This window comes from Mustela nigripes, chromosome 5 (assembly GCF_022355385.1).
Source record: "Mustela nigripes isolate SB6536 chromosome 5, MUSNIG.SB6536, whole genome shotgun sequence".
In the NCBI taxonomy this organism is placed as follows: Eukaryota; Metazoa; Chordata; class Mammalia; order Carnivora; family Mustelidae; genus Mustela; species Mustela nigripes.
The window spans coordinates 45,313,283-45,340,325 of NC_081561.1; the positions used below are offsets into that span (position 1 = coordinate 45,313,283).

At 36.2% G+C, this 27,043-nt stretch overlaps 1 protein-coding gene across 2 annotated transcripts in view; it reads left to right on the forward strand.

Moving 5' to 3' along the window:
- Positions 1–27,043, forward strand: part of KHDRBS2 (KH RNA binding domain containing, signal transduction associated 2) — a 573,828-nt gene that overhangs the window by 740 nt on the left and 546,045 nt on the right. The gene's annotated exons all lie outside the window — the stretch shown is intronic.

The following is a 27,043-nucleotide window of genomic DNA, read 5'->3' on the forward strand; positions in this document are numbered from 1 at the left end:
TTTCTTTCTTTCTTTCTTTCTTTCTTTCTTTCTTTCTTTCTTTCTTTCTTTTTTCTTTTTCTTTTCTTTTCTTTTTTTCTTTTTGCTGCATTTCGGAAGTGATTGTGATACCCTTTATCTAATTACAGCCGTTCCTATGGAAAGTCTTAGAATTAACCTAGATTAAAACTATGCATGTTCTTAAATGTTTGTGAATGTGGCAAAGGCCAAAGTGCTTATCAATTTATTTCAAGTGTGATGATTGGGTACTCTGAGAGATACTGGCCCCTGAGAACACTTCACAAGTGATCAACTGTTTTACCAAGTGTGCATTTTCTTTTGTGTTCCTGTAATGTTAAAGGAGATTTCATTCCCAGAGGAACATGTATATCATATTTTGCGTTGCTTTGAAAGATTGTTTAAACACACACACACAAACTTCTGTATGACAGAAATATTAGTTACTCTATTCATCTTGAAATAATGCCATCTATCTGGTAAAGATACAATATGTGTAGTTATCTACACATGCCTTTTTAAAAACAACTCCAGATTTTTTTGATGAATCTTTCATTAATAATGAATTGCTTTATCATCAAATTGACTACAATGCAGTTTTGTAGCTTAGGTTGTTATGGACTTACCTATACCAAAACTAAAAGTGACAACTTCCTCTTCCTTGGCCCTTCTGTATTAAAAGAAATGTTTTCTTTTTTGAGACCTAGTTGTACATGGAAGGAAAAATTGTAATCCTCCATGTAGAATTCAAATAACCACTTGGTTTGTTTAAAATTTTCATTTATAGAGTATTTATAGCACAATGAAATCCAAGTTATCTTTTTTCTTTTTGCGTACTAAACAATTAAGATTTATAATCAAAATCTTGAACATGTGAAATGGCTAAACTGCTGCAAGGAGCAGGTTGGCTTTCCAGAGGATCTGGTAAGGTGAAAAGCAATTATGCCGACTACTATCGTGGTTACTGAATGAAAATAATAGAAATTAAGTTGAAAAGTAAAGTCAATTTAAAAATGAAGTTCTCCCTCTACTTTATTGAAAATAAGGATAAATGCATAAAAGTAATAGGAATATTGACAATTAATGAGTTAATAAATGCTTAAGGTTGTTCAAAATGATTTAAAATGCAATTAAGCTTTCTGAAATCTTTTATTTCAATATATCTTACAGAAGCATCTTTATTACGCTAATAATGTCTTTAAAATGAAAAAAAAAGTTACGAATTGATTATTTTCTCTGATCTGCTAATTGGAGTTCTCTTTGGGACAGTAGGCTCAATTCATCAGTCATTGATGGGAAGTTAGTGGAGTTGGTATATGTTTCAAAACCACCACACTAAAGAAATGCATATGAGAAACTCTTAGCAGAGTGTCTAAGTATTTCTGTGGTGGATGAAACAGTCAGAAAAGGCTGTGCCTTTGATTCTTTAACATTCTATCATTCCCAGAAACTTGATTTCTTGATACTTAGGAACATGTTTGAATGTACCTTGTAATTTAATTTTTTCCCAGTAGGGGGAAGCATGTCCTGCTTTTGTAAAGAATTAGGAGGCAAAAGCTCCTAAATAGAAAAACATCTAAGAAACAAAGAGAGGTGTTCAAATTTCAGAGAAATCATAATGAGGAAAAGAGAACAGAGGAGGTGATGATTATAATCATGGAGTATATAAAAATATATGCAAAAAATGCATAAGTTTTACATTAATTCTTTATTTCTACCTTAAGTTCTTTGTATGTACTTACTAAAGAGTATAAGGTGAGTGTCCTTTGGAATCTCTAATAAATCTTAACGTACATTTTACATTGTAGATCTTTCATTGTTTTTTCAAAGGCCATTTGCCAAAATTTCCAGATTTTGTTTCAGATCTCTATAGGAGAATATGTTGAGATGATTTTATTTCTCTTACCTGGAAATGCACTGATTGAAGGCAGTGGCTATAAATAAACCTGACATAGATATTCATTTGGAGAGAAGGTGCACACTGAAGTACATTTCAGTCAGTACTGTGCAGACAGTCTCAAGACTGAGTGAGCAATAAAAATGATCCAGATGATTCAGTTCTTCAGAATGATTTTCTGGAAGCATATATATATATATATATATATATATATATATATATATAAAAGGTCAGTGATGTAAAGCAATGAGCTTTCACAGTGATTTATTTTGCATTTTTGATTGGTGATAAATGCAAGTCAGTGCTCGATTGCAACTACTTTGTAAGGCCATGGGGTTAAACATACTAGTTTCTTGATTATTTTGTTATTTTTATTATAATTTGTTTTATTTCACTTGTTTCTGCTATGTGTTTTCATTAGGTATGAGTCTGTGAAAGCTAATGGGAGAACCCATACATTTTATGTATTTGATTGTTGCTTAGAAAAGATCTTGAATAATATGGTTTGAAGAGTGCTTATAATATATTTGATTAATTAAAATAATTTTCCTCCTGTGATTATAATATTGTTTAATTATCCATTTGTTATGGAAGGTGCTTTTGAATATGATAAAACAGCAAACTCAGCATGATCCTTAAAGTTCCACTCAGCCTCTGAATTTGCTTGCCAGATGAAATTAGATGAGGTTATTTATATCTACACTGCTTCTGGGAAGTGCACTAAACTGAATCCAGATACCTGGATTTTAATTCCACTTTTGCCTAAACAGAATGTTGATAAACTTCCTTCCCCCAGGCCCTAGGCCTTGTCTCTGAAATTAAGGAGTTGGACTAAATGATGTTTGGGTTTCTTTATAGTCCCAGTCTTAATTAGAATTATAAAGTTCTCCAGTCTGCAAGATTTCCTAACCTGACTTCTTCACAAATATTGGTAGATTCATCATTGTTTTGGTTGACTGATCAAATAAGGAAGTCAAATATTGCCAAATATCCCAATAGTTAATTAATTTTTTTTTTAACATTAGGTGGTATTTTAAAATTTAGGTGAAGAGCATGGCCTTCCATCTAGGATTGGCTTTTGTGTTTGCAGGTATAGAAAAACTTTTTTAAAGCTATGAGAGAAACAGGAAATAATATTTATCACAAACGCTGACTGGTGGTGACTTAACTACATGTAGATTCTCAGTAAGGATCATTATTTAATTAGGTTGTATTCCTCAAAATTCTTTCCACAAAGAATAGAGAGTTCTTACATTAAAGAAAGGCATTGGTATAATGTTTAAAACTAGCATCTGATAAAAAAAATAGTATTCACGTGACTTTCCTTTTGATTAGTGTAACCCATTTTTTCTCCCTGTACATTTGGGATAATCTGGTTTGTTTCTTAAATAAAAAAAAAAATTAGTGAAAAAATAAATTTCAAGGTATTTTTGATTTTCAGTTGAGACATAATTATGATATAGTGCAGAAACTTTGCTTTAGCAAACAAAACACTTCGGACAGAGTGTTGACACTTGTGTCTACCATGAAATATGGGATATGTCATTTATCTCTTCTCTGATTCTCCGTTTCTTCATCTGTAAAACAGAAAAAGTTGTATCTACCACCCCATGGTTATTTTAAGTTTAAAAAATTCTGTTTGTGATAATATAAGCAGTATTTTATACAAACATGTGTAGTATAGATCTTGTATACAAATATAACATAAACAAATTACACAAATATAAAATGATGCTTTTAAGATTTTCTTTAACATTTTAATGGTCTTGTGGACTTGACCTCAACTTGAAGCTTGGCTTTGTAAGAAAATGAGTACTGCCTTTACTCTTTGGATCATTGCTGAGTGAGTTTTGAACTTACAGACCAAATTATGAAATAAATTGTCTTATGAAAAATTATTCCAATCAGGGTTTTTAAAACATCGTGTTCTGTTATGTTCCCAATGCTCACTTTCAGTGTTTTACTTGAGCTTAATTAGCCCTTGTCCCATCCATGTCTTTCCAGGGTAATTCCAAATCTCCTCAGGCCTCCTCATAAACCCACACATCCTTCACTCTTGGCAGCTGATTTCATCCTCTGTTTTAGTAGGAAATGAATATATCTCTTCTGATATTTTTCAACCTCCCCTCATCTAAAGACCTGCATAGTCCTTCTTATTCTCCTTCATTCCCAGAATGTGCTATGTTTCTTTTTTGTTCTAGGCTGACTTGTGCACCAGTATCCTAGATCCTAATGCTTATCGTGTCCTCCAGACTCATTCCATAGTTCTGTCCCTTCTGCAGTATCTCCAACTCCCTCTCCGCTCCTTTATAGTAGTAGCCTGTAATTGATCCAATTTGAATAACTTAAAAAAAAATATTTTTTTTCACTTGCCAAAAGTAACCCAAATTTTCTCTCTCCATACTCCTTGTTTCCTTCAAGTTTCCAGTAATATTAGGCTTTACTTAGCTGCCTCACTTTCTCAGTTAACCTCTTCAAAGCTCTTCATTCTGGCTTCTGTCTTCTTCATTGTCCTAAAACCAGTGACCACGAGATAGAGTCGTCTCCGAATTGCCAAATCCAATAAAATCTTTCTGACCTCTCATCAGGTCTCTTGGCTGCAGTTTCCACGGTTGGCCTTTTTCCAGTTTCTTGGCTTTCCCCTTGGCTTTTAGGCACTACCATATTCTTGATTTCCTCTTTGTTTCTTGTCCTCACCATCCTTTATCTGTCTTCTCCCCTCCCCAGCTATGCTTGCCAGAGTGATTCATTCAAAGTCAAAGTTTGACTGTGTCACACTTTTTAATATTCTCTTTGGGCAAGCCTCCTCTAACACCATGCCAGCAGCAGGAGAGGGGACATTACCTTAACACCTGCAGGTGGAGGTGAAAGTCCATGTTCCCCACTAGGGACCCATTGACACCATTCTGGCCAGAAAGGGGGAGGTGCACTCTGTTCCTGCTTCCTACTTGGGACTCCAGGGTCACCAGTAGGGTTGGGGAGGCTTCACTCCTGTTGGAGCATGATGAAAATTCCAGCAGAATGAGACCTCCGATACCACCCTGGCTTGGAGGGAGAAGGGCGTCTTGTTACTCTTTGTAAGATGGAAGGCCAAGGTTTCTCCATGGCCTCCACTTCAGGACACATACTTACTGTGGGTGGAAATGAAGTCCCTGTTCCTCATCTAGTCTTTTCTGATTCCAGCCAGAGAGGAAAAATATGTCTCTTTACATTTGGGTGAGGTTAGAAGTCTAGGCTCCTCTATTTAACCTTTTTTGACAGAGGTGAGCACGAGATGCTGTTTTGTTTTCTTTTTTCTTTCTGTATTATTTGGCTAGAGAAGGATGTTTGTCTAAAAGTTTTCTATCTCGCTAGGTTGCTCTCTTTCTAGTCCTTTGGCTAGCAGGCTTCTCTTAAGGCTTTTTTTCCTCCTTTCTGTCTGCTTCTGTTGACTTTTCTGGTTTGCCAGCTTTTCTCGTACTCACTTTGATGCATCTGCAGCTCAAGAAAAATTAAGGAAATGACTCCCATCTCGTTCTTGGGTCTTGTGATACCTCGCCAGCCAGCTTTCTTTTTTCTTCCTTTTGTTACCAAACCCAGAAGTCAGATCTGTGTGTCTGATGCACAGTAAGGCAATCTCTAAGTCACCAGGTTTAAAGCAGTAAAGGTTTATTCTCAAAAGAGCAGCCCAAGGAGAAGGCAGGGATTTGGTCAGAAATCTGCCTTGTCTTTGTTGAGCCTAAGGACTATGGAGCTAGCAAGGTATGTGGGAGTTAGGGCAGGTACTGGATGGGCCTTGAAACTTATTTACAAGGAGAGGCTCAAAATTTTTGAGATTGTGTGCTGTTTTGGACATCCAGGCTCCGTTCTAGGACCCTGGTGCTTTATATTTGTGTCTGCAGAACAGGTGTTACCAAGTAGCCTCCTTCCCTGGTTCTTGCAGGTAGTATTGGAAAAAAATAACAAAGAACAAGGTTGATAATTTTTGCATGGCTATGGAGGAATGTGCCTATGTGCATCATTGAGATTATAATGAAGGAAAAGCCTAGAGTGGGTTGACATGAATAAAGAAGTGGGAGCCCAGACTTCACAGTGTTTTCTATGTTTATTTCATATGTAATATTCAGTCCCTACTTATTTGTGTATTGTAATTTCTTTCTTTTTTCTTTCTTTCTTTTTATTTTTTAAGATTTTATTTATTTATTTAACAGAGAGAGAGAGAGAGGAGAGAGAGATCGCAAGCAGGCAGAGAGGCAGGCAGAGAGAGAGGGTGAAGCAGGCTCCCTGCCGAACAGAGAGCCCGATGCGGGGCTCGATTCCAAGACCCGAGACCATGACCTGAGCCGAAGGCAGAGGCTTAACCCACTGAGCCACCCAGGAGCCCCTGTAATTTATTTCTTTAAAAATTTTCCTGTGAGAGGCACTTGGGTGACATAATAAAGTACGTTGGACTCTTGGTTTCAGCTCAGGTTGATGAGATCAAGCCTGGATTGGGCTCTGAGCTCAGTGCAAAGTTTGCTTAATATTCTCATTCCTTGGGTGCCTGGGTGGCTCAGTTGGTTAAGTGACTGCCTTCAGCTCAGGTCATGATCCTGAAGTACCAGGATCGAGTCCCGCATCGGGCTCCCAGCTCTATGGGGAGTCTGCTTCTCCCTCTGACCTTCTCCCATCTCATGCTCTCTCTCACTCTTTCTCTCTCTCTCAAATAAATAAATAAAATCTTAAAAAAATATATTAAAAAAATTTAAAAAACCTCTCTCTCCCTCTGCCCCTCCCCTTCCTTACCTGGCTCTGGAGCGTGCTCTTTCTCTCTCTAATTCTCTCTCTCTTAAATAAATAAATAAATCTTAATATTTTTTTTTTTCTTATAAATGCGTGTTAGGCATTGTACATTCATATTTCATTAACTGGTTATATATGAATGAGAATGAGCAGGATAAACCCATCTGGATAACGGGCGCAATATCTTATTTCAAAGATGCTTTGAGACAGTTTCTGAAACTGAGATCAAAGTGATGTCTGGTCATTATTCTTAGTTTTTCAGTTTAAGTATACAATCTAGATTGAAGCTCTTTGTTTCCATAGCAGCTGAAGGGAAAGAAGTTTTAGATGTAGTTTTTGGAAACCCTTGGAAATAATTCTATAGTATTGCCCACTTTTCTTATAACCTCATTTGTTTGACACCTGATTTGATCTTTTTCTTTTTTGTCTGAATATATAAGAGATGTGTCTTAATTGGAATTATATTCTGATAACAGTTTATTTTTAAAAGCTGTAAACAGTGAAAGATTTAATAAATTCAGAGACTGAAATATGATTCTTTTTCTCACAAAAATGGTTAATTTAATAAAATAAGTGTGATATGGAAATTGATTTATTTAAAATAATGGCATACAAGTTGATAACCGATTTGCCAAATTGTTAGCAAATACCTATGCTGTATGATGTCTTCATGTTCTCAATATTTTATATTTTGTTAATGAACATGATTGCATCTTTTATTTGGTAAAAACTTGAGAAGGCATAGCCAAGCATCCTGTTGCTCAACTATTATTAACTACTTTGGGAAATAAGTCATTTGTAGCATATCCTCCTTTGTCTCTTGCACACTATTTCCAAGCAGATCTTGCAGTAGTGAGGTAAGGAACATTTGAGAACACCAGAATGACAAATTTTTAGGCTGTTTACTATAGATACCCTGATAGTTTAGCTACAGTTTGGGATCGGATTAGGATTCTACTACATTGAACTATGTAATCACACATGCACTTTGATGTGTGTTGGTACCATTTGTCTGCAACATGTGCTGTTGGTATTTAAAGAGGTAGTAGATGTTTAGTGTGTTGTTTTCTGAATAATCTGTGGGAGATTCAGTATATACATAAGCTACAAATAGCAGTGCATGGGAAGATCTGCTAGGTTTTACAGACCAATGATATCATGGGGATTCATGATTCTTGTTGGTCATGGTTTCCATAGATTCTTCTTCATTGTTGTCATTGCTGTCAACATTTATTGGGAGATTACTCTTTTGTCAGATGCCTTACTAGAGGTTTTGCATGCATTACCACAATTAACTCATCCATCAACCCTGTGTGATAGTTATTACCATCATCCTTGTTTTACAAATGGGAAAAATGAAAAATTAGGGAAGTCCATTTATCTCAAGTCACACAACAAATAAATTGTAAATCTGAACCCCAGGCTGTCTTGCCCAGAGATCACATGTAACCATTGCAGGGTACTGTTTCTGGTGAAAGAGACATAGTTTTAGTGAGGCTTTAAAAGAAGGGCCAATATTAATATGCAAAGTATGCCTAGGAGTTCAGCGTGGTTGTTGCCATTAATTTCCGAAATAGGTTCCTGAATGCAAGTATTGGATGAAATTACTTCACAATATTGTTACATAATTATAGCATATAAAAGGTTGGTGAATTTATAAGTGGGGAAATTTTCCCAAGTACAGAATTGGGTTAAAGATTATTCAGATAGCCTAAATTTTCCGAATGTCCTCTATTGTCAAACTCTGAGGGAGTTTGGTGATGAGGTGGCAAGGGATAAGAGAACATTTTCCACTTTTTTTTTTCTTTTTGTATCCCAAAAAGTGATTGGAGAACTTTGTGTGATTTGCTGAGGCATTTTTCTTTCCGTGTTTATTAGGAAATTACTTATATTTGCCGAATTCTTCTAGGGAAGGGCAGCTTTAGGTCCTCTCTTTGTGTCTTGAGGCAGTGTTGGTTTTGTTTAAAATTTGGAAGTGGGCAAATTTCACATGTGGTCAGAAGCAGATAGCTCAGCAACATGGCTTGATTAAAATGTTATCTGTAGGTTCTGCGGTTTTAGGATTTAATAACTTTGAAACGGAATGGTTGGTATTATTACACTGTTATCAGAAATGGCACAATTGATGCCTATTTCCTTTAAAATATTAAAGATTAGATTTTACTCTTCTAATAGAAAAAGCAGAATGAATGTGTTTTCTCTAGAGTGTAGATATTTTTAGCAGGTTTATAGAATTGTGTGTCAGAAAATGATGGGCCCTGGCTACAACTCAGAAAAAGGAGCCTCTGTGACAGAAACTCAGTAAAGAGGCTGAAGGAGAAGAAATTTGTTAATTTGACAATAGAGGGATGGCTAAAGTAATAGCTTCTTTTATTGAACTTAGGCTCAGGTCCTTGCATTATATCCCAAAGGTAGGTAATGCTTCACCTATATATGGGAGAAGATAAAGAGGCAGATTAGAGAGTAGCATACTCAATTTGGTTTTTTTAAGCAGTAAGTCAGAGGTTATATAGATGTTCAATTATAATATAAAAGACTGTCAAAAAGCAACTATCAAACATTAAACACTATTGAGTATTACTGGTTTAGGGGAATACGAAGAACATGGCTTAGATAAGTTTTAGAGGAGTTAAATACCTGTAACTATAGAATTTATTGCTTCTTTTAAAATAATCTTCTCCAGGGCGCCTGGGTGGCTCAGTGGGTTAAGCCGCTGCCTTCAGCTCAGGTCATGATCTCAGGGTCCTGAGATCGAGGCCCGCATCGGGCTCTCTGCTCAGCAGGAGCCTGCTTCCCTCTCTCTCTCTCTGCCTGCCTCTGTCTGCTTGTGATCTCTCTCTGTCAAATAAATAAATAAAATCTTTAAAAAAAAAAAATAATCTTCTCCAGCAAATTTAAGGAATTTGATACACATGCAGCAATACATTCATTGTGTGAAAGAACACTATAAAATGCAAATAGTAGATGAATGAATACATAATAGAAGAAGTTTCTTATATGTTTTTAGGCTTGTAAATATTACTTAAGTGGGAAATTTAAGTGAGTGTTAAGTTGAATTAGGTACCATTCATGTCTCCAGATAGTTTAAGTTTTTCTTTCTGGAAGGGAAAAAAAAAACCCAACCAAAAACAAAACAAAAACAAAAACAAAAAACAAAAAAAAAACCCAAAACTAGAAACTGTTTTTTTATCCATCCAAGAGCTGGTGGAAGAAGAGGCCCTTAAGGAATTGTGTGAAGATGAAAGAACATTTGGTGTGCTGAGGCAGATGGCATTTTATTATATGATTCTGTTTTGGAATGGACTGGGATGATAGATGGCTGTGCTTTAAGCTAGTATTCTGAAATTGGTGAAAGATTGGAAATTATATCATATCCACATAAGGAAAATCAAGTAGAATAAAGCATTGCTATAATTAAAGGCCACTTAATGGAATTAGATGGAAGTGTTAAGTGTTTGAAATAAGTTGCAGTAAGCCAAATGGTTTTCTTTGAGTAGAATAAGTGTGTGTGTGTGTGTATGTGTTAAGCATATACTGGACATAGGTAATGAATGAAAAACAGTGCAGACTTGGTTCACTGTTTTTTATTATCTGTGCTCTACATTGCCATTGGAGACTTAACTTTAGATTGGGGAGGTAACAAGAGTTTTAGGCAATTAAATAAGGACACCTAGGTGGCTCAGTCTGTTAAACATCTGCCTTCGGCTCAGATCTGGGATTGAGCCCTGCAATGGGCTCTCTGCTCCACCGGAAACTTCCTTCTCCCTCTGCCTCTGCCTCTCTCTCTGTCTCTCATGAATAAATAATAGAAAAAAAAAAGAGTTATAGGCAACTAAATAATTCCCATAGCATCTGCAAAATGCAATCATAAAGTAAATAGATGATGCTTTAGGAGTGCTGGCTAGGGCACCTAAAGGAGTCTACGTGTAAGGGCCTATTCAGCCAGTGCGGCCCCACCCTGGTTGAACTGACATTTTGCTGTAAAACTTAAATTGACTGCCACCTGCCCAGGGGAACTTACTTAAAAACAAGTCCCAGAAACCAGTCCCAGGTAATAAAGGCCACATTCAAGGGTGGGTCAGGCCAGGTGGAGGTATTCAACAGTGGGGGCGCATACTGTCTCCTAGCTACCAAGAAATATGGGCCCTGCCCTTTGGGCACATTTTGGGTGCCAATTCTGAACTAGGTAATAGGCTGGTTCAAATATCTACTAGGGTAAATTGTAATTCAGTTGGTCACCTAGCATCACTGTGGAGTTTCCTGTGTGTATTACAATCTCATTGGCCACCTGTGTGTGGCCGGGCCCAACCACATGGCCTTTGCTCTATAAAAGTTAGTCTGGAAAGCAGGGAGGAGTCATCCTCTCTGTAGGGGTGGCCCCGACCAGTCTGTTTGATGGTCGGTCTGATTCCTGATGCTTGGCGTGAAATAAAGCTTTGCTTGGCTTTCATTTTGTATCAGTCTCGCTCCTTTAATCATGGACCCATTATTGGGGTACCCAATTTTGGGGGGACCCAACATACAGAAGTCATGGTTGTCTTCAGTAGGAAGGGGCATGTTAGTTGAGGTCTAACAAATAAGTGGTATATGGCCAAGATTCGGGGAAGAAAGATCTAGAAGTATACAGGGCTATAGCAAACAACACCTCCAAAGCCTGAAAAAAGAACATTTATTTGAATAAGTATAAGTTAAATGGGATATTGTGTTTTATAATAAGAAATACATACTCGGTTTTTCTTCTGTGTTCCTGTCAGAGGTCCTAAAACTTTTGGAATTTCCTGAGTACAGCCATTAAGGTCTTTTGTTATGTTAATGAAGTGATTTTTCAAATTTACTAAGGATGGGAGCTGGTTGTCAGGAAACTAACCCTGTGATTAGATGGCTATAACTTTCTCTTCCACTCCCACTGACCTTCCGGAAGGGAAAGGGGGCTGTGGAATCCATTGCCAGTGGCCATTGATTTAAGCATGTAATTCAGTCTCCGTAAAAACTCTGAAGGACTAGGTTAAAGAGCTTCCTGGTTGGTGAACTCAAGGAAATTTGGGAGAGCACTGAGCTCAGGGAGAACATGGAAGCTCCTCAACCTTTCCCAGTACGTTACCCTGTGCATCTCTTCTGTGTGGCTCTACCTGAGTTATCTCCTTTGGGATAAACTGGTAATCTAACAACTATGATATTTTTGTGAGTTCTGTGAGCTGCTCTAGCAAATTAATTGAACTCAAGGAGGCTATGAAACTTCTGCTGACAGCCAGTTTGTTAGACGTGCAGGTAGCAACCTAGATTTGCAACTGGCATCTTCTGTCCAAGGAAGGGAGGATTGGAATCCCCAGCCTATAACTGGTCAGTCAGAAGTACGGGTAACAACCTGGGCCTGCAGTTGGTGTTTGAAGTGGAGAGGGCGCTGTCTTGTAGGATTAAACCCCTAACCTGTGGTATCTGATATTATCTCTGGTTACAGTGTCAGAATTGCTTGTGCTGTGTGGGAGGGAACTCCTACACCCACCCTACCCCACCCCCCAACTTTGGAATTGGGTCAAGAGATCCAAAAGATTAAGTATGTTTGGAAAATACAGTAAAAGAGAAAGCATCAAGAAAAGTGGGTGTAGGGGCGCCTGGGTGGCTCAGTGCGTTAAAGCCTCTGCTTTCAGCTCAGGTCATGATCTCAGGGTCCTGGGATCGAGCCTCGCATCGGGCTCTCTGCTTGGTGGGGAGCCTGCTTCCCCCTCTCTCTCTGCCTGCCTCTCGGCCTACTTGTGATCTCTCTCTCTGTGTCAAATAAATAAAATAAAATAATCTAAGAAAAAAAAAAGTGGGTGTAATGAGAATAGTAGTGGCTTAGTACACATATCCTGTAAACTACTGTGTTAAGTTTGGATTAATGCGAAAAGCAATAGTAAATCATTTAAAGGTTTTTAAAAGGGCAGATAGGACATCAGAGTTTCATTTAAAGCATAGCGTGGCTGCAGTGTTGGAGAATGGAATCAACAGATAAAAGACATAGGCAGGTCTTTGGATAGCTAAAGCAGCAATCCGGGAGAGAAGTTATGGTGACCTGAATTCAGATAATGAGAGACATGAAATGGACATAACTAATAGAAATTTAGCAAGTAAAAGATAAAGGTTAAGAATGGATAGAGGGTTTGAAAAATAAAGGGTGGTCAAGGCTGTTGTCTGGGTTGTTCCTTTGAAATAGTGGACTGGTTTGAAGGTGGTATCAATTATTAAGCTAGAAATTAAAGGAGGTTAATGCTGAGTTCAGGTGGATATACATACATAAACGTGAAAACGCACTTGAAGTGTAGGGTTTGGAGTAAGATATGTGCTACCTGTAATGGTTTCATTAGCATGTAGGTGATAACTGACTTTGGAAGTTAGAAGAGCTCACCTAGGGGGAGAGGATATGGAGTACAACAGACAGGAGATTTAGGATAAAACCCTGAGGAATGTCTGCATGTAAGAAGAGAAAAGAAAAGTCTGCAAAATTGACTAAAAGGACTTTCCTAGAATATAGGTAGGAAAGATCAAGTAAGTTCAATGTCAGATAGAGTATTGGGATGATGAAGGATTTGGTTAATATTTTCAAGTGCTGCAGATAGGCCAATTAAAACAAAGATTATACATTTCTTTTTTTTAATATTTAATTTTAATTAATATATAGTGCATTATTAGTTTCAGGAGTAGAATTTAGTGATTTGTCAGGTGCATGTAACACCCAGAGCTCATAACATCACATGCCCTTCTTAATGCCTGTCACCTAGTTACCCCATCCCCCATCCCTCTCCTCTCCAGCAGCCCTCAGCTTGTTCCCCATAGTTACAAGTCTCTTATGGTTTACTTCCCCTCTGTTTTTATCTTATTTTATTTTTCCTTCCCTTACCCTATGTTCATCTGTTTTGTTTCTTAAATTCCCCATATGAGTAAAATCATATGGTATTTTTCTTCTCTGACTGGCCTATTTTGCTTAGCAGTAATACACTCTAGTTCCATCCATGTCATTGCAAATCACAAAATTGCATTTTTGATGGCTGAATAATATTCCACTGCACTACTTTTTAAAATATACTTATATATATTATATATTTTATATATTCATATATGTAAATTTTATTTTACATAGTATATATATATATATAATTTTAATTTTCTTAAGTGCCTTTTGAAAGGCAGAAGTATACACACACCACATCTTCCCTATCCATTCATCCGTCTATGGATATCTGGGCTCTTTCCATATTTTGGCTATTGTGGACATTGCTGCTATATACATTTCTTCTAATGGATTTGGCAAAGAAGAACAAATCAACAGAGGTGATGAAGAAAATCTCAAATTTCTTCAACCTGAGGAGTGAATAGTAAGGCTATGAGAGAATGAGGTTGGAAAACTCTTTGAGAAATTTCAGCTTCATAGAGGACAAGAACTAGGAGTAATTTGTCAAACTATAAAAAATAAAAAATATTCAAATATTTTCACCTAAAAATAGCAATTTTGTACGGTTTAATATATGTGGGGGAGAGAGAGGCATTTAAGGGTAGTGGTTAACAGCATAGGTGCTGGAACTAGACTCCCCAAGTTCCAATTTTATTCTTATAATTAAAGCTCTGTATTATGTTGGGTGAGTTACTTTCACCTCTATATGCCTCTTTTCCTCATGTGTAAAATACACGAATAGTTCTAGGCTAACAAGACAATGACAGCCAAGTATTATTGTTTCTTTTGCTTACTTTAAATTACAATGTGATTCCTAGACTGCTCCATCATCTCTGTTTCCCATTCCCTCTGCTTCCACCTTGCTCCTTTTCTTAGCTTTACCTGGACCATCCTAATACAAAACTATATCTCATATCAAAAAATTGTCAGTTTAATCCCTACTCTTTTCCCCAGACTGTCTTTGAACTTGAGTCTTTCCTTACCCAAATCCATTGCATGCACCTGATGTTTCGTTTGACTGTTCTTATTGACTTGCTGGCATATACAACTTTGTTGACCATTGCCCCTTTCTAGATATACTTTCCCCCTTGAATATGTGATTCTACCATCAATAGAGGAATTTACCACTTTCGTTCTAATCAGTGAAGCTGTGATGCACCATGAGCATAAGATGGGTGCCAAATCTATGATACTTCCCTTAAAACTTGTACTATGAGCATTTTTCCACACTGAGTAACATTATAATGTGAAAAGATACATGAGTTCATTTTAGGACCGGAGGAAATACTATGTTGGTCCTGAAAGAAAACATGTGCTTATGCAAAATTTTAATTATACATTTCAAGGTTAAACATTCCTTTTGAAACATTTATTGTGTGTGTGTGTGTGTGTGTGTGTGTGTGTGTGTGTGTGTGTGTATGGTTATTTCTTAGTCTGGAATGTGGTAAAACAGGTTTGAGTACTATTATAGCAGAAAGAACACATCAAGTGAAGTCAAAATACTAGTGTTTGAGTCCCAGATCTGCTATCTCTTTGCTTTGTGACTGTGAGCAAATTTCTAAATCTCTTGAACCTGTATTTCCTAATTTATCAAACAGGCAGGCTCTTATTGGCTATATCATAGCTCAACCAATCATCTCATGAATCCTATGCAAGGGTACATTTAGTACATATCCAATGGCAGAAATCAGTAAAGATTCTTATCTCTACTCCACTTTGCCTGGTTTGCTTACTTTAAAGATATTGAGGCAAATTTTATAAACAGTGAAATATGGTTTTTAGGTATACAATTTGATGACTTTTGATAATTATATAATCTTGTGTAAGTAATACTCTTGGCATAGTGGAGAACATTTCTTTCCCTCAGCCCAGAGACTTTCCTTACGACCCCTTCCCATTAATCTTCATTTCCTTTGCCGGCCACTATCGTGTTTTCTACTGTTTTAGATTACTTTGACTCTTCTTCAACTTTATGTAAATGGAATAATAGACTGCGTACACTTCCTTCTTAAGATCAGTGTTATTTTTGAAGTCATCCATAAGTGTTTTTGCACTTATCAATAATTTTTTTTTTCTTGCTGAGTAGTGTTCCATTGTATAAGTATGTCATAATTTGTTTATCCAATCCCTTGTGGATGGACATTTGGGCTATTTTTGGTGTTACTGTATTATAAATAAGCTGCTACGAATGTTCCTGTGCACTATTTTGTTGAACAAATGTTCTCTTTACTTGGAGTGGGATTTCACGGTCTTAGAATGTCTATGTGTAGTTAGCCTTATTTTATAAGGTATTGCCAAATATTGCTTTAAATCTATTGAAATATTTCACCTTCCATCAGTGATGTATGAAGACTCTAGCTGTTCCACTTCCTGGCCAACATTTGAAGTTCTGTCTTTTTAACAACAGTTATTCTAGTGGTTTCAAGTGCTAACTTAACCTTGGTGTTCGTTCGCATTTCCTTGATGATTGATGATGCTGAGCATATTTTCATGTACTTTTTGACCATTTGTAAGTATTCTCTTATTTGAAATAATTCATTGGAATGTTGACAAATTTTATTTGGATTATTGATCTTTTTATTGTTGTGGGAGTTATTGATATGTTCTGGATTTTCATCCTTTGTTAGATATATGTACTGCAAATATTTTCTCCCAGTATATGGTTTAGCTTTTAATTTTATGAAGTGTCTTTGGAAAGGAAGAAGTTATTAATTTTTCCTGAAGTCCAATATTATTTTTTTCTTTATGCTTAGTGTTGTTTGTATTCCCTCAAAGAAACTTTTGCCTACCTCAAGGTACCAAAGATCTCAATATTTTCTCTAGAAGCTTTATGGTTTTAACCTCTAAGTAGAAATAGAAGTGGTTTTTCTAGTTCATGTCAAGTAGGGTCACAGTGCTTCCTTTTCTTTTAAGATTTCGATACCCAGTTGTTTTAGAATCATTTGATGAAAAGCTTTAACTTTGCTCATTATTGTGTTTAAATGTTGGAAGATAGAATGCAAATAGGATGACTGTATAGTGCTTAAATGCATGAAATATAGGAAAAGATCATAATGTTTAAGTATGTGAACTGCCTTACAATATTCACCCTCCCAAAAGGAAATGACTACCTTAGAATTATTAAGCATGATATGGGTTTATACTGTGCTTTTAAATTATGTATAACTTTGGTGCCTGGGTGGCTCAGTGGGTTAAGCCTCTGTCTTCAGCCCAGGTCATGATCTCAGGTCCTGGGATCGAGTCCCGCATCGGGCTCTCTGCTCAGCAGGAGCCTGCTTCCCCCTCTCTCTCTGCCTGCCTCTCTGCCTACTGGTGATGTCTCTCTCTCTGTGTCAAATAAATAAATAAATAAATAAATAAATAAAATCTTTTTAAAAACAAAATAAAATTATGTGTAACTTTATGAAATGTTTGCCTTTTCCTCATAATTTAGAACATGATCCTTGAAGAAATATGAATATGCTTTTCTTATTATTATTGAGAAGACAACTAGCTAGCCATCTTAGAGGCCTTGGTGTTTACTGAATCTGACAAGTATAGTGTTCTACCAATAAAGATGGAAGGTATTTGCTGCTTATGAGCAGTAGTGATGGCTATTAAAACTTGAACAGTTGCACAGTCTTGAGTTGCAGCGTAGGTTCTAGTATCACAAAACAGTAGGGTCTAGTGTACACATTAAATATTTCATTTAAAAAGGCCTTATAGTTTTAGATAATAGGTTATATGCCTTTCCTATTTTTTCAAGAAAAAAGCATGTTATACTGAAACAATATATTGTGCAGAATTGACAACCTTACCCTGGGTGAGAAAGGTATACTGGTAGACGAACAGTGGAGACCTACATCTACATCCACAGTGATAGCCCATTTATTATCTCTTGATCTTCAATGGCCTAGTAACTGCCAGCATTGCTATCACCCTGAAATGTGACATAAAGTTTTTGAAATTGCCCAAGGGCGTAAGTGCCTGGTGACTTTACATTAATCCCTAAAGCATAGGTACCAAACCACTATCATTTTGTAAACACGTAGGTACTCATCATGTCAACACTAATAACCAAAAGGAAGATTTAACAATGATCCAGACTGACAGACTAGAACAATGCTGGCATCTGACAAGGTAATTCTTGGGGGAGTGTGTTTATATGGGCAAGAAAGCAACTCCCTGAAGGAAAATGATAACGTTGTGGGGTTTAGAGATGCAGTGGACAATTTCTGTTTGCATTTGGACAGGAATAAAAATGGATTTAGATTCTATCAAGTGATATAGCATTGTGAAGTACCAAAATGTGTTCCCATGGGGGTATTTAGAACCTCCTATAGAAAGTTGTGAGAAAAATGGGGCTCCTGGGTGGCTCAGTAGGTTAAGCCTCTGCCTTTGGCTCGGGTCATGATCTCAGGATTTGGAATCGAGCCCCACATCAGGCTCTCTGCTCAGCAGGGAGCCTGCTTCCCCCTCTCTCTGCTGCCTCTCTGCCTACTTGTGATCTCTCTCTCTCTGTCAAATAAATAAATAAAATCTTTTTTTAAAAAAAGGAAAGTTATGACGAAAGGAAAAAAAATTATTGTTTTCCTCAAAGGATATAGATTGATATGTCCTTGGAAATGGAGATTTTGGTTGGATGACCCATGAATATTCATTTTATCTTATATTTTAAAAATTTCATCATGTTAGACAATTACTCCTTATGTTACCAATGGTTTTTGAAATTTATCTTAATAGTGTGTTAGAGTGTATGATTTATGTTAACAGTATAAAAACTTACTAACAGTGTCTAAGCAGTATATTAACAAAGAGATATAAACTCTCTTTCTATATATGTATCAAACTTTTACAACATTAGTCAGTTTAAGATTCACAGTGAGTGAATAGGAGAGAATAAAGTCTCTGATGCATCTAATGTTTAGCATTAGTAGCTCATTTTGACCACTCACAATTAGAAATGAAAAAACAAGTACAACTTTCTTAGATGTAATTTGCTTTCTAGTCCCTAATACCAAATAATATATTGATGTTTTGGAATCTTCTCTAAAATTGTTTTGACCCCTGTTCTCTTAAAACCCCAGTCCCTTTCTTAGTGCTCTGTGTTACAGACCCTTGTTCACCTGGCTGCAACCAAATGGATAAGAGTGGCTACCTAACTCTTTCTGGTAAGAAATTGGCATTAAAACTGGGAAAAAGCCAACAAGTTTGGACTGGTTCCTAGTACAAAGGAAATGTAAACTCTGGAATTGTATGTCTAATCTTCCGACAGAGCAAAACAGATGTACAGAGTGAGGCCAATATGAGAGATAAGTTCCTGAATTTCCTTTCTGAGAATGTCAAGGGGCCCAGCTGTCCTTGTTTCCTTGAGACACTCCAGAATTTGTCCAAGATACACACTTTTCTGATAATTATTTAAGATAGCTCCAATTGCAACTAAAATAACTTGGACTAAGGGAAAATAGAACGGGTCCGAGTATAATAGCAATCTCTTGGGATGTTTTAGTTTGGGTTCCCATAAAAGCAGATCCTGAGATGAGGATTTGAACATAGGAACTTACTTTTACTAGATAATTGTCAGCATTGAAATGGATTAAAATGCCAGAGCAACTTTTTTAGTCTCTAAAGAGTTAGGATTTTTCTTTGTTTGTTTGAATGCTGGTAAGTCTAATTATAATTTTATGTAAGTTAAAATGCCTATATAATATACACTATTATTTAAAGTGTTTATTTTTAAAAACCTATTAATCCTAAGAAATGGAAATAAAAACAAAGAACACAAGTTATTAGTTTGTCCTATGCTCTGTTGACATCTTCATTGTTAATGGTATGTTAGAATAAATATGCATTTTGGATTTGCTCTGTATTCCTTTTTGGGTGAAGTTAAGTCCAAACTTATTTACCAATAGTTGTGTGCATAATGTCTTACAATTTTCTCCAGAAATAGACCTTGAAAAAATATTAGAGTTCAAGTAATTTATTTTGGAGCTGCTCTCAAGAAATGGGGAAGTTAGACATGAAGGAAGCAGCCAAAAAAAAAAGGTTTGTTTTTTTAAAGCAAATTATTAGTTGAGGCAACTGATGCTTAATCACACCAGGAAATTTTGGAAGCCAGCGTAAACTATATCCACACTGAGGGATGAAGGAGCTCTAGCTCTAGCTCTAGCTCCTTCATCCAAATTTGATTTCACACCGAATCCTATTAGTTATTGGTTGAAAGTAGCTCCTCGGCAGCATTATTTCTTGATGTATCATTCTTGTCACTTGGGGCCCAAAAGCGGGCCCTTAATAGCCAGTGCTAGTCCTTAGGCAGGAAATTTATAGACCCTTGCTATTGGACGTTCAGCAGGTGTGCCTTGATATTGAAAGGATGAGGGAAATTAGGCGAGCACAGACTCTACCATGCCTCGGTTGCTATAATGTAATGGATGGTTACTTAATCCACTTTTTATCAGTTTAAGACAGACAAAACATGCAAGAATCCCTTGTGCATCAGAAAAGAGTTGGCTAAGTAAGGAGGCAGAAGGTTTGTCTACCCAACCTCTTCCTGCCCCCCGCAAAACAACACACTGATCGACACGAATGAGGTTTGAAGAGTACCTCCTCTGAAATGTTTCTATATGAATGAACTTTAGAATAATGCTGCTCTTTATTGAACTGAGGCAAAATATTTTAGCTGCCTGATAACAGCCTGCCATATTACAAATCACCAAGGTTACAAGGTTACACAAGGTACCTGTAGAAAAAGCTAAATGAATTACTTCAAATAGTATGTTTGTATTCAAAGGGAAAAGCTGCAAATTTGGTAGTGACAGTCTTTTCTGTTGATTTCAAAAGGCCCATTGCCACACTTTGCCTTTCCATTTGCTGCTGGGGGTCGAAAGCCTGCCCTGAGCAGGTGAATAGAAGATACTCCTAATTGAGAAAGAAAATAAGAAAAGAATTTTTGTGAAACAGTCACAAGGTCTCTCATCTGACTATTGTAATATTTATAGACTCTCAGTTTGGTTAAACAAAGTGCAATTGAAAATATAACATTTAACTATAATTCGTTTTCTTAACCCCTCCTCAATTAATTTTCTTATTTAAAAAAAAATCCCATACTATTTGATCCTTTTTTATGTGTTAAATCTAGAAGAGTCTATCTAATTTAACTGCTAATGATATGCCTCAAAAAAGGCACACATAAACACATGTCTGTATACATGCAGATGGCATTAGGGGAGGGATACGGACACACACATATACACACATGTTACAGTAGTGCTGGTGTTTATTCCTATCAAGGTGGAAGCATAAATTGGCTTGTAGCTGGGAGGAGACAGCTGCCCGTTCGGCCAGGGTGGTATGCAGGGGACAACTTTTTCAGTGGTTTGTTTTACCCTTACCTTGTGTCATTCTGATGGCTTACCATATGGGCAAGATCAATTAAGTTCATTTTCTGTCTAAATACTGTTTTAGTGTATATTGTACCACAAATACTTTCAAGGACACCTCTCTTGGTTTACTTAACAGTGTTTCAGGTAAAACTTTTAGCTTATTGCTTCTCTGGTAGTTTGTGAACCCCAGCTCATTAAAAAATACCCTTCTTTTTACCGATACTAGCCAAAGTGCAAACTTCCTGTTATTATTCCATTGGGTCTATTGTGTTTAGAGTTTATTTTCATATTAAGTAGTTGAAATTGTTGGTCAGATTAGTGAGTAGAAGTAGGGACCTTGAAATACTTGCTATTTATTCAGTTCTTTGTCATGAGAAATTAGATTTGTGGGATCTCTGGAAAGACAGTACAACCTTGGATGACACTTTATCTTTGAGTTCCTTTTCAACTCAAAGATTCAGTTTTTCTAATAAGGAACAGGAAAAAAGATAGGCTCAGTAAATTGGATGATAAAGGAAATAATGAACTAAAAATGTAGATTAAAAAAAGAAAGAGGAAAAGGCAAGGTGACCAATCAGTAAAGTTAGAATTATGTGGTTATAAACTTCTACTATAATTATCTCAGTAATTACAAAGCCAATCCACTATCACATTTCACAGTGAGAAAAAGATAACTTGAAAGCTGAGAACAGTTCTGTGTGGGTTCTTGCAAAAAGGTCTGTAGGAATATGTAAGGCTGGAGAATGTAAAGGAATGTAAAGGAAGGTAAAGGAAGAGAATAGCCTACCTGTGTGTGATCTTTTGTAGTGTCAGAACCTTAAGGGTAGCTTCAGGAAGCCAACAAGTTAAATGTGTGAATCACTGTTTCTTCTGAAATGAATATAACAACTATAATATAGTGCATGGTCAAAAAATACTGATATATGTCTTTGGATCTTAGAGTATTTGATGACAGGAATGGGTAATGAGCATTTTTTGGTATGACATGTCCCTACCAAGAGAGCAGGTCCCTGAAAAACTGTTAATCGTTATTTTTTAAAACTGGCATTAAAGGGGCGCCTGGGTGTCTCAGTGGGTTAAGCCTCTGCCTTCGGCTCAGGTCATGATCTCCGGGTCCGGGGATCGAATCCCACATCGGGCTCTCTGCTCAGCAGGGAGCCTGCTTCCTTCTCTGTCTCTGCCTGCCTCTCTGCCTACTTGTGATCTCTCTCTCTGTCAAATAAATAAATAAAATCTTAAAAAAAAAAAAAACTGGCATTAAAATCTTGGATGTAAAGGCAGCATAGTAAAGTTTCCAGCTAATATTTTTTCAGCAAGCGATATGACTCAATCACTTCTTATATATAACTCTTTTTTTTAAATTACCTGATTTTAGCTGATTATGAAGAGTATATATTGTTAATATCCTTTCATTTATTTGGCTAGATGCCCACTTAAGTTGTCGTATTAAGTCAGACTTAATTTATTTTTTTAAAAGATTTATTTATGTATTTTAGAGAGAGAGAGTGAGAGAGAAAGAGCAAGAGCGAGTAGGGAGAAGGGCAGAGGGAGAGAAAGAATCCTGAAGCAGTCTCCCTGCTGAGCACAGAGCCTGACGCTGGGCTAGATCTAGGACCCTGAGATCATGGCCTGAGCCAAAATCAAGAGTTGTTTGCTTAACCAACTGAGCCACCCAGGTGTCCCTCAGATTTCCTTTAAATGAGAAATAATACATTGTTGGGTTTTCTTCTTTTTATTGCATTATGTATGTAGCTGTGTATTCAACCATACTTTTTGAGAAAAAAAGCTTCCCTTCGTTCTTTTATTTGCTAATAGGACAGTGATGTCCTATGATTTTCATCCTGAGGGCTCAGATTTTATCTCTGAAATTAAAGCAGTTTCTGACTTGCACAATTGTGAATAACTTGTCTTAGTGCATGAATTAATTGTAAATACTACTCTGTGGGCACAGATATAAGAACAATGACTAGAGAGGTCATTTAAACCTAAGGCGTGGTGCACATTTTTGTAAAGTATTGAATATGAAGCAGTAACTAAGAGAATCTAGGAGATAGATAGGTGTTATTACTTAAAGATGCCTGATTTCATAAGTAGAAGAAATGTTAGCTACATAGCTTGTGAAGAGATTCTCAAATTTTTGTGTTCTAGAATGTAGTTGGGAAAAATATGTGTATGTTTGCAGTGGTCTTAGTGATGCAGTAATATTTTAGAATGGCAAAATGTGAAAACAATTGATATTAATTATTCCAGCTGGAATTAAGATATTATCACCCTGTTAGGCAAAAATAACATATTGTTTTCACTGCAGTGGACCTGAATCATGTGTGGATAATATTTGGTTGCAACAATATGCAGCAACTCATATTTTTAAAAATATTTAAAAATAGTATAGTTGATAATTTGTGTAATGGAAAAAAATGAGTTGGTATTACAACAGAGGATCCTGCTGGATCCTCAAAATGCCTAAAAAAGAAGCTGGGTCTTTAGTTATGAAAAACATTCCACATCTTATGCTGAATTATACATTTATAAAAATAATTTATGAAATTTCTCCAGAAAGTAAATGCGATAGTTTTATTATGAAAATTTTATACCACTGCATGTGCTTTTGAAAATTAGGTTGAACAAAATATATTTACTACAGCTGATGTAGAAAATGCAAATATGAAATTCTAAGTTACTAATGAAAACTTTCTTGGAAAATTCAGTGAGTGGCAGTGTATGAATATCAGGTTTGTTTCATACAAGTTTTATGTTTATACTTAAACTTTGATCTCTTGCTTTTTGTTTGTCTGCCTGCAAGTTTTAAAGGTAGGCATGATGAAATGTCAGTGTGACATAGGTAAAGCAGACTAAGGCACCAGTTTTATGTATATTTGATTTTAGAGAACATTTTCTCTCTAGAGAAAGTTCTTAATCTATTTTTTATATATTGTGGCTTATTTTTCTACTGAGGTTCATTCATTTACTTATAGTTACTTTTGTATATTACATATACATATAGGTGCTTTTGTATATTAAATATATGCTAATAATCTAACTTAGCAGGTATTTATCAAGTGTAACTCTGATGCAAGCACTGGGCTAGATTTTAATACACCAAGGTGATAAAACAATTCCGGCTAAAAATAAACTCTTCAAACCCCATGAAATTAGAATTTCAGAATTTCACATATGGTGTTGGATTAGATTCCAATTGAGGTTTCATGAAGTTTTGTACATTTTATTAAAAGCTGTATTTCAAGAATTTAATTTTTAACTTTATTTCTACTTTTATTGTTTAAATATATAAATTAACATAAAATGTTTGATTTTGCTGATAGTGATAGGTTAGCCCAGTGACAGAACCTCAGATGGTATGGCTGATAGATGTGTTTTAATGTAATTTCAGTGGAAGTTCATGTGTCTGGTTATAACAAAACGGGAATTACTTTTAAGATTTAATTGATCTAAGTGATAGAAATGCACAGTGGAGTTCTGAGTCCTCACTTCTGATGTCTTGTACTAGAAGAGTACTGTATTTCCAGAGCTATCCAGATATTCATAGCTAAATACTGAGTATGCCTCCTGCCACTTCTTGATAGAATTAACAAAATAAATGAGGGGATTTTAATTTTTTTTTCAGTTTTTAAATAATTATATCAAAGCTTCAGTGAAAAACACTAGTACGTGCCCATGCCTTTAATTAGCTATTTATGGGGACTTGGGATAGAGAAAAATCTCATTGTTACCTGTTTTCAGAATATCCTCCAATTCATGGGCTATTTAATGCCACCAAATACAAAATAAAGATAGTAGTCATGAGCTTAGAATTAATGTTTGTTGGATTAAAATGAATAAATTCCACAAATTAATATATTTTTAGTCTATTACTTGTGGACCAGATGGATAATATATGATTTTAAACATTTTTGTTTATTGTTTATTTGAGAAAGAAAGTGTGTTCATGGGGGAGGAGGGAGGGACAGAGGGAGAGACTCTCAGACTCCAAACTGAACCTGGGCTGTCTCTCTGACCCTGAGATCATGACCTGAGCCAAAACCAAGAGTTGCTCACTTAACCAACTGAGCCACCCAGGCACCCCAATAATGTATGATTTTAAAAGTTCTTTCTTGCTGTGTAACTTACTTTGAATGGTAAGGAAAGATATTGTTTGTTTTCTGCTTTAAGAACACTTTGCTGGCTAACTCTGCCACTAATGGAAAATGGTTTATTTGTCTTCTATTCAGAGGTCTCTTTATTATATTAAGAGGACTGTAAGAACATACATACATCTCTTTAGTTTTAAGTCATTGTGTATAATGATTTCGGGCACAATTTTAGCAAGTAGTAATACATTTCTTATAAAATGGGAGTCACCAAATTAGTTGCAACTCACTGATACTGGTACACTTTTGCCAGTATGAAAAACACTGATGATCCTTTTGCTTATTCAGATCTAGCTCAGAACTGGTAAGCAGTTCCATGGAACTAAACACATGAAACAGTTGAGACTAGAAAAATTTACAAGGACAAATTCATGAAGGAAGTTAAGCCCTAATGAGTTGAATATTTATTCTTTTGGTAAAAAGAAATTATAGATCTTAGATAAAGAGTGAAATTATTGTAGTGGTTTAAATCTACTTAAACACTATTACTTAAACAATCATAGCACATTCATTTAGACTCTCTTATATTTTTTATAAAGCTATCATTATGGATTAATAAAAGCAAGTAGATCTGTTTAGTAGCCTAGAATTAGATGTATTGCTGGTGACTATGTTTCAGGAGGAGAAAATTCTGCATGTGAGAAAAGAAAATAAATTCCTTGAAACAGGACACTGGAAAGCAAAGGCTACACTAGCTATTGTGAATTGTTACTAATTCCTTTTTTTTTTTTAAAGAAAAAATATTTCTAGGGATGCCCAAGTGGTTCAGTTGGTTAGGTGTCAGCTCAGGTCATGATCTCAGAGTCCTGGGATCCAGCCCCATTTTGGGTTCTCTGCTCAGTGAGGAGCCTCTTGTCCCCCTCCACCTCCCCCTGCTCCTGTGCTCGCTCTCTCTCTCAAATAGATAAATAAAATCTTTTTAAAAATATTTCTTAATTTTGTCTGGTTCTTAAAAAATTACTTAAGTATTATGTTTGCTCATTATAATTAGAATAAAGGTGATAAAGCAATAGAAATGGAAATGGTTAGACCTGATACTTGAGGAAAACTTTTTAAACCGCCACAAAGGGATTGAAACTGTTCTGAAAGTGATCTTCCTGTAGAATATAGCTTCAAAGGCTGATACATTTATCTACAAGTATCAGTCTTAAAAGAGGTCACTGGGCATTTCAGGTAAAAAGGCCAGATGGCTTTTCTTTGGACAGGAGAAGAGAAGTAGAGATCAAGGACTGTGTGGATAACTGCTTGAGAATAGAGTCAAATTGTTACTTTCTCTGAAGCTCTGAGGGGTGACACACGTAAGAGTAGTACGGTTTAGGAGGAGTCAAAGATGGCTGCCACTGTGTTCCATTCAATCAAAGACACATAGTTTAACTCGGACTTCTGTGATAATCAGATTTTGTTAATGGGACCAAAATTATATCTGATGAGAAGTCCATTCCTTGCTTTTATCTAGAAGCCCAATGTATGTTAAATCTGAATTTCTATAGAATTAAGGTTCATGTAACTTCATTGGAGCCTCAAACAGAGGTAAAAGGATACATTGTATTTGCATCTTACTGATAAGAGAGCCAAGGTGCATGCAGCCAGAGCCATGCCAAACTGGGCTGAATCCCAACCTTACTGACAGCAAAGCCTCAGTTCCGTGTGCAGCACCGTGAGGACTTTTGGACAGGTGCTGAGTAGCCTAATCATGTACTCACACTGACATGTAACAAATTACACTCTGTATAATGTTGACTGCTTAGAGCTACCTTGAAAACTGGGACTTTGTGCACAATACAATCCTGACATATATATTAGAATTCTGGAATTATCTATGATTGTCTTCATTGTGTTTTTAGTAATCCCAAGATTTTCTACAATGACATTTATTTCTTTTAGAATCAGAAAAATATTCCTAAAAGAAAACTACTATGTTTTGGGTTGAAGCTTTTAGTAGGCATAATTA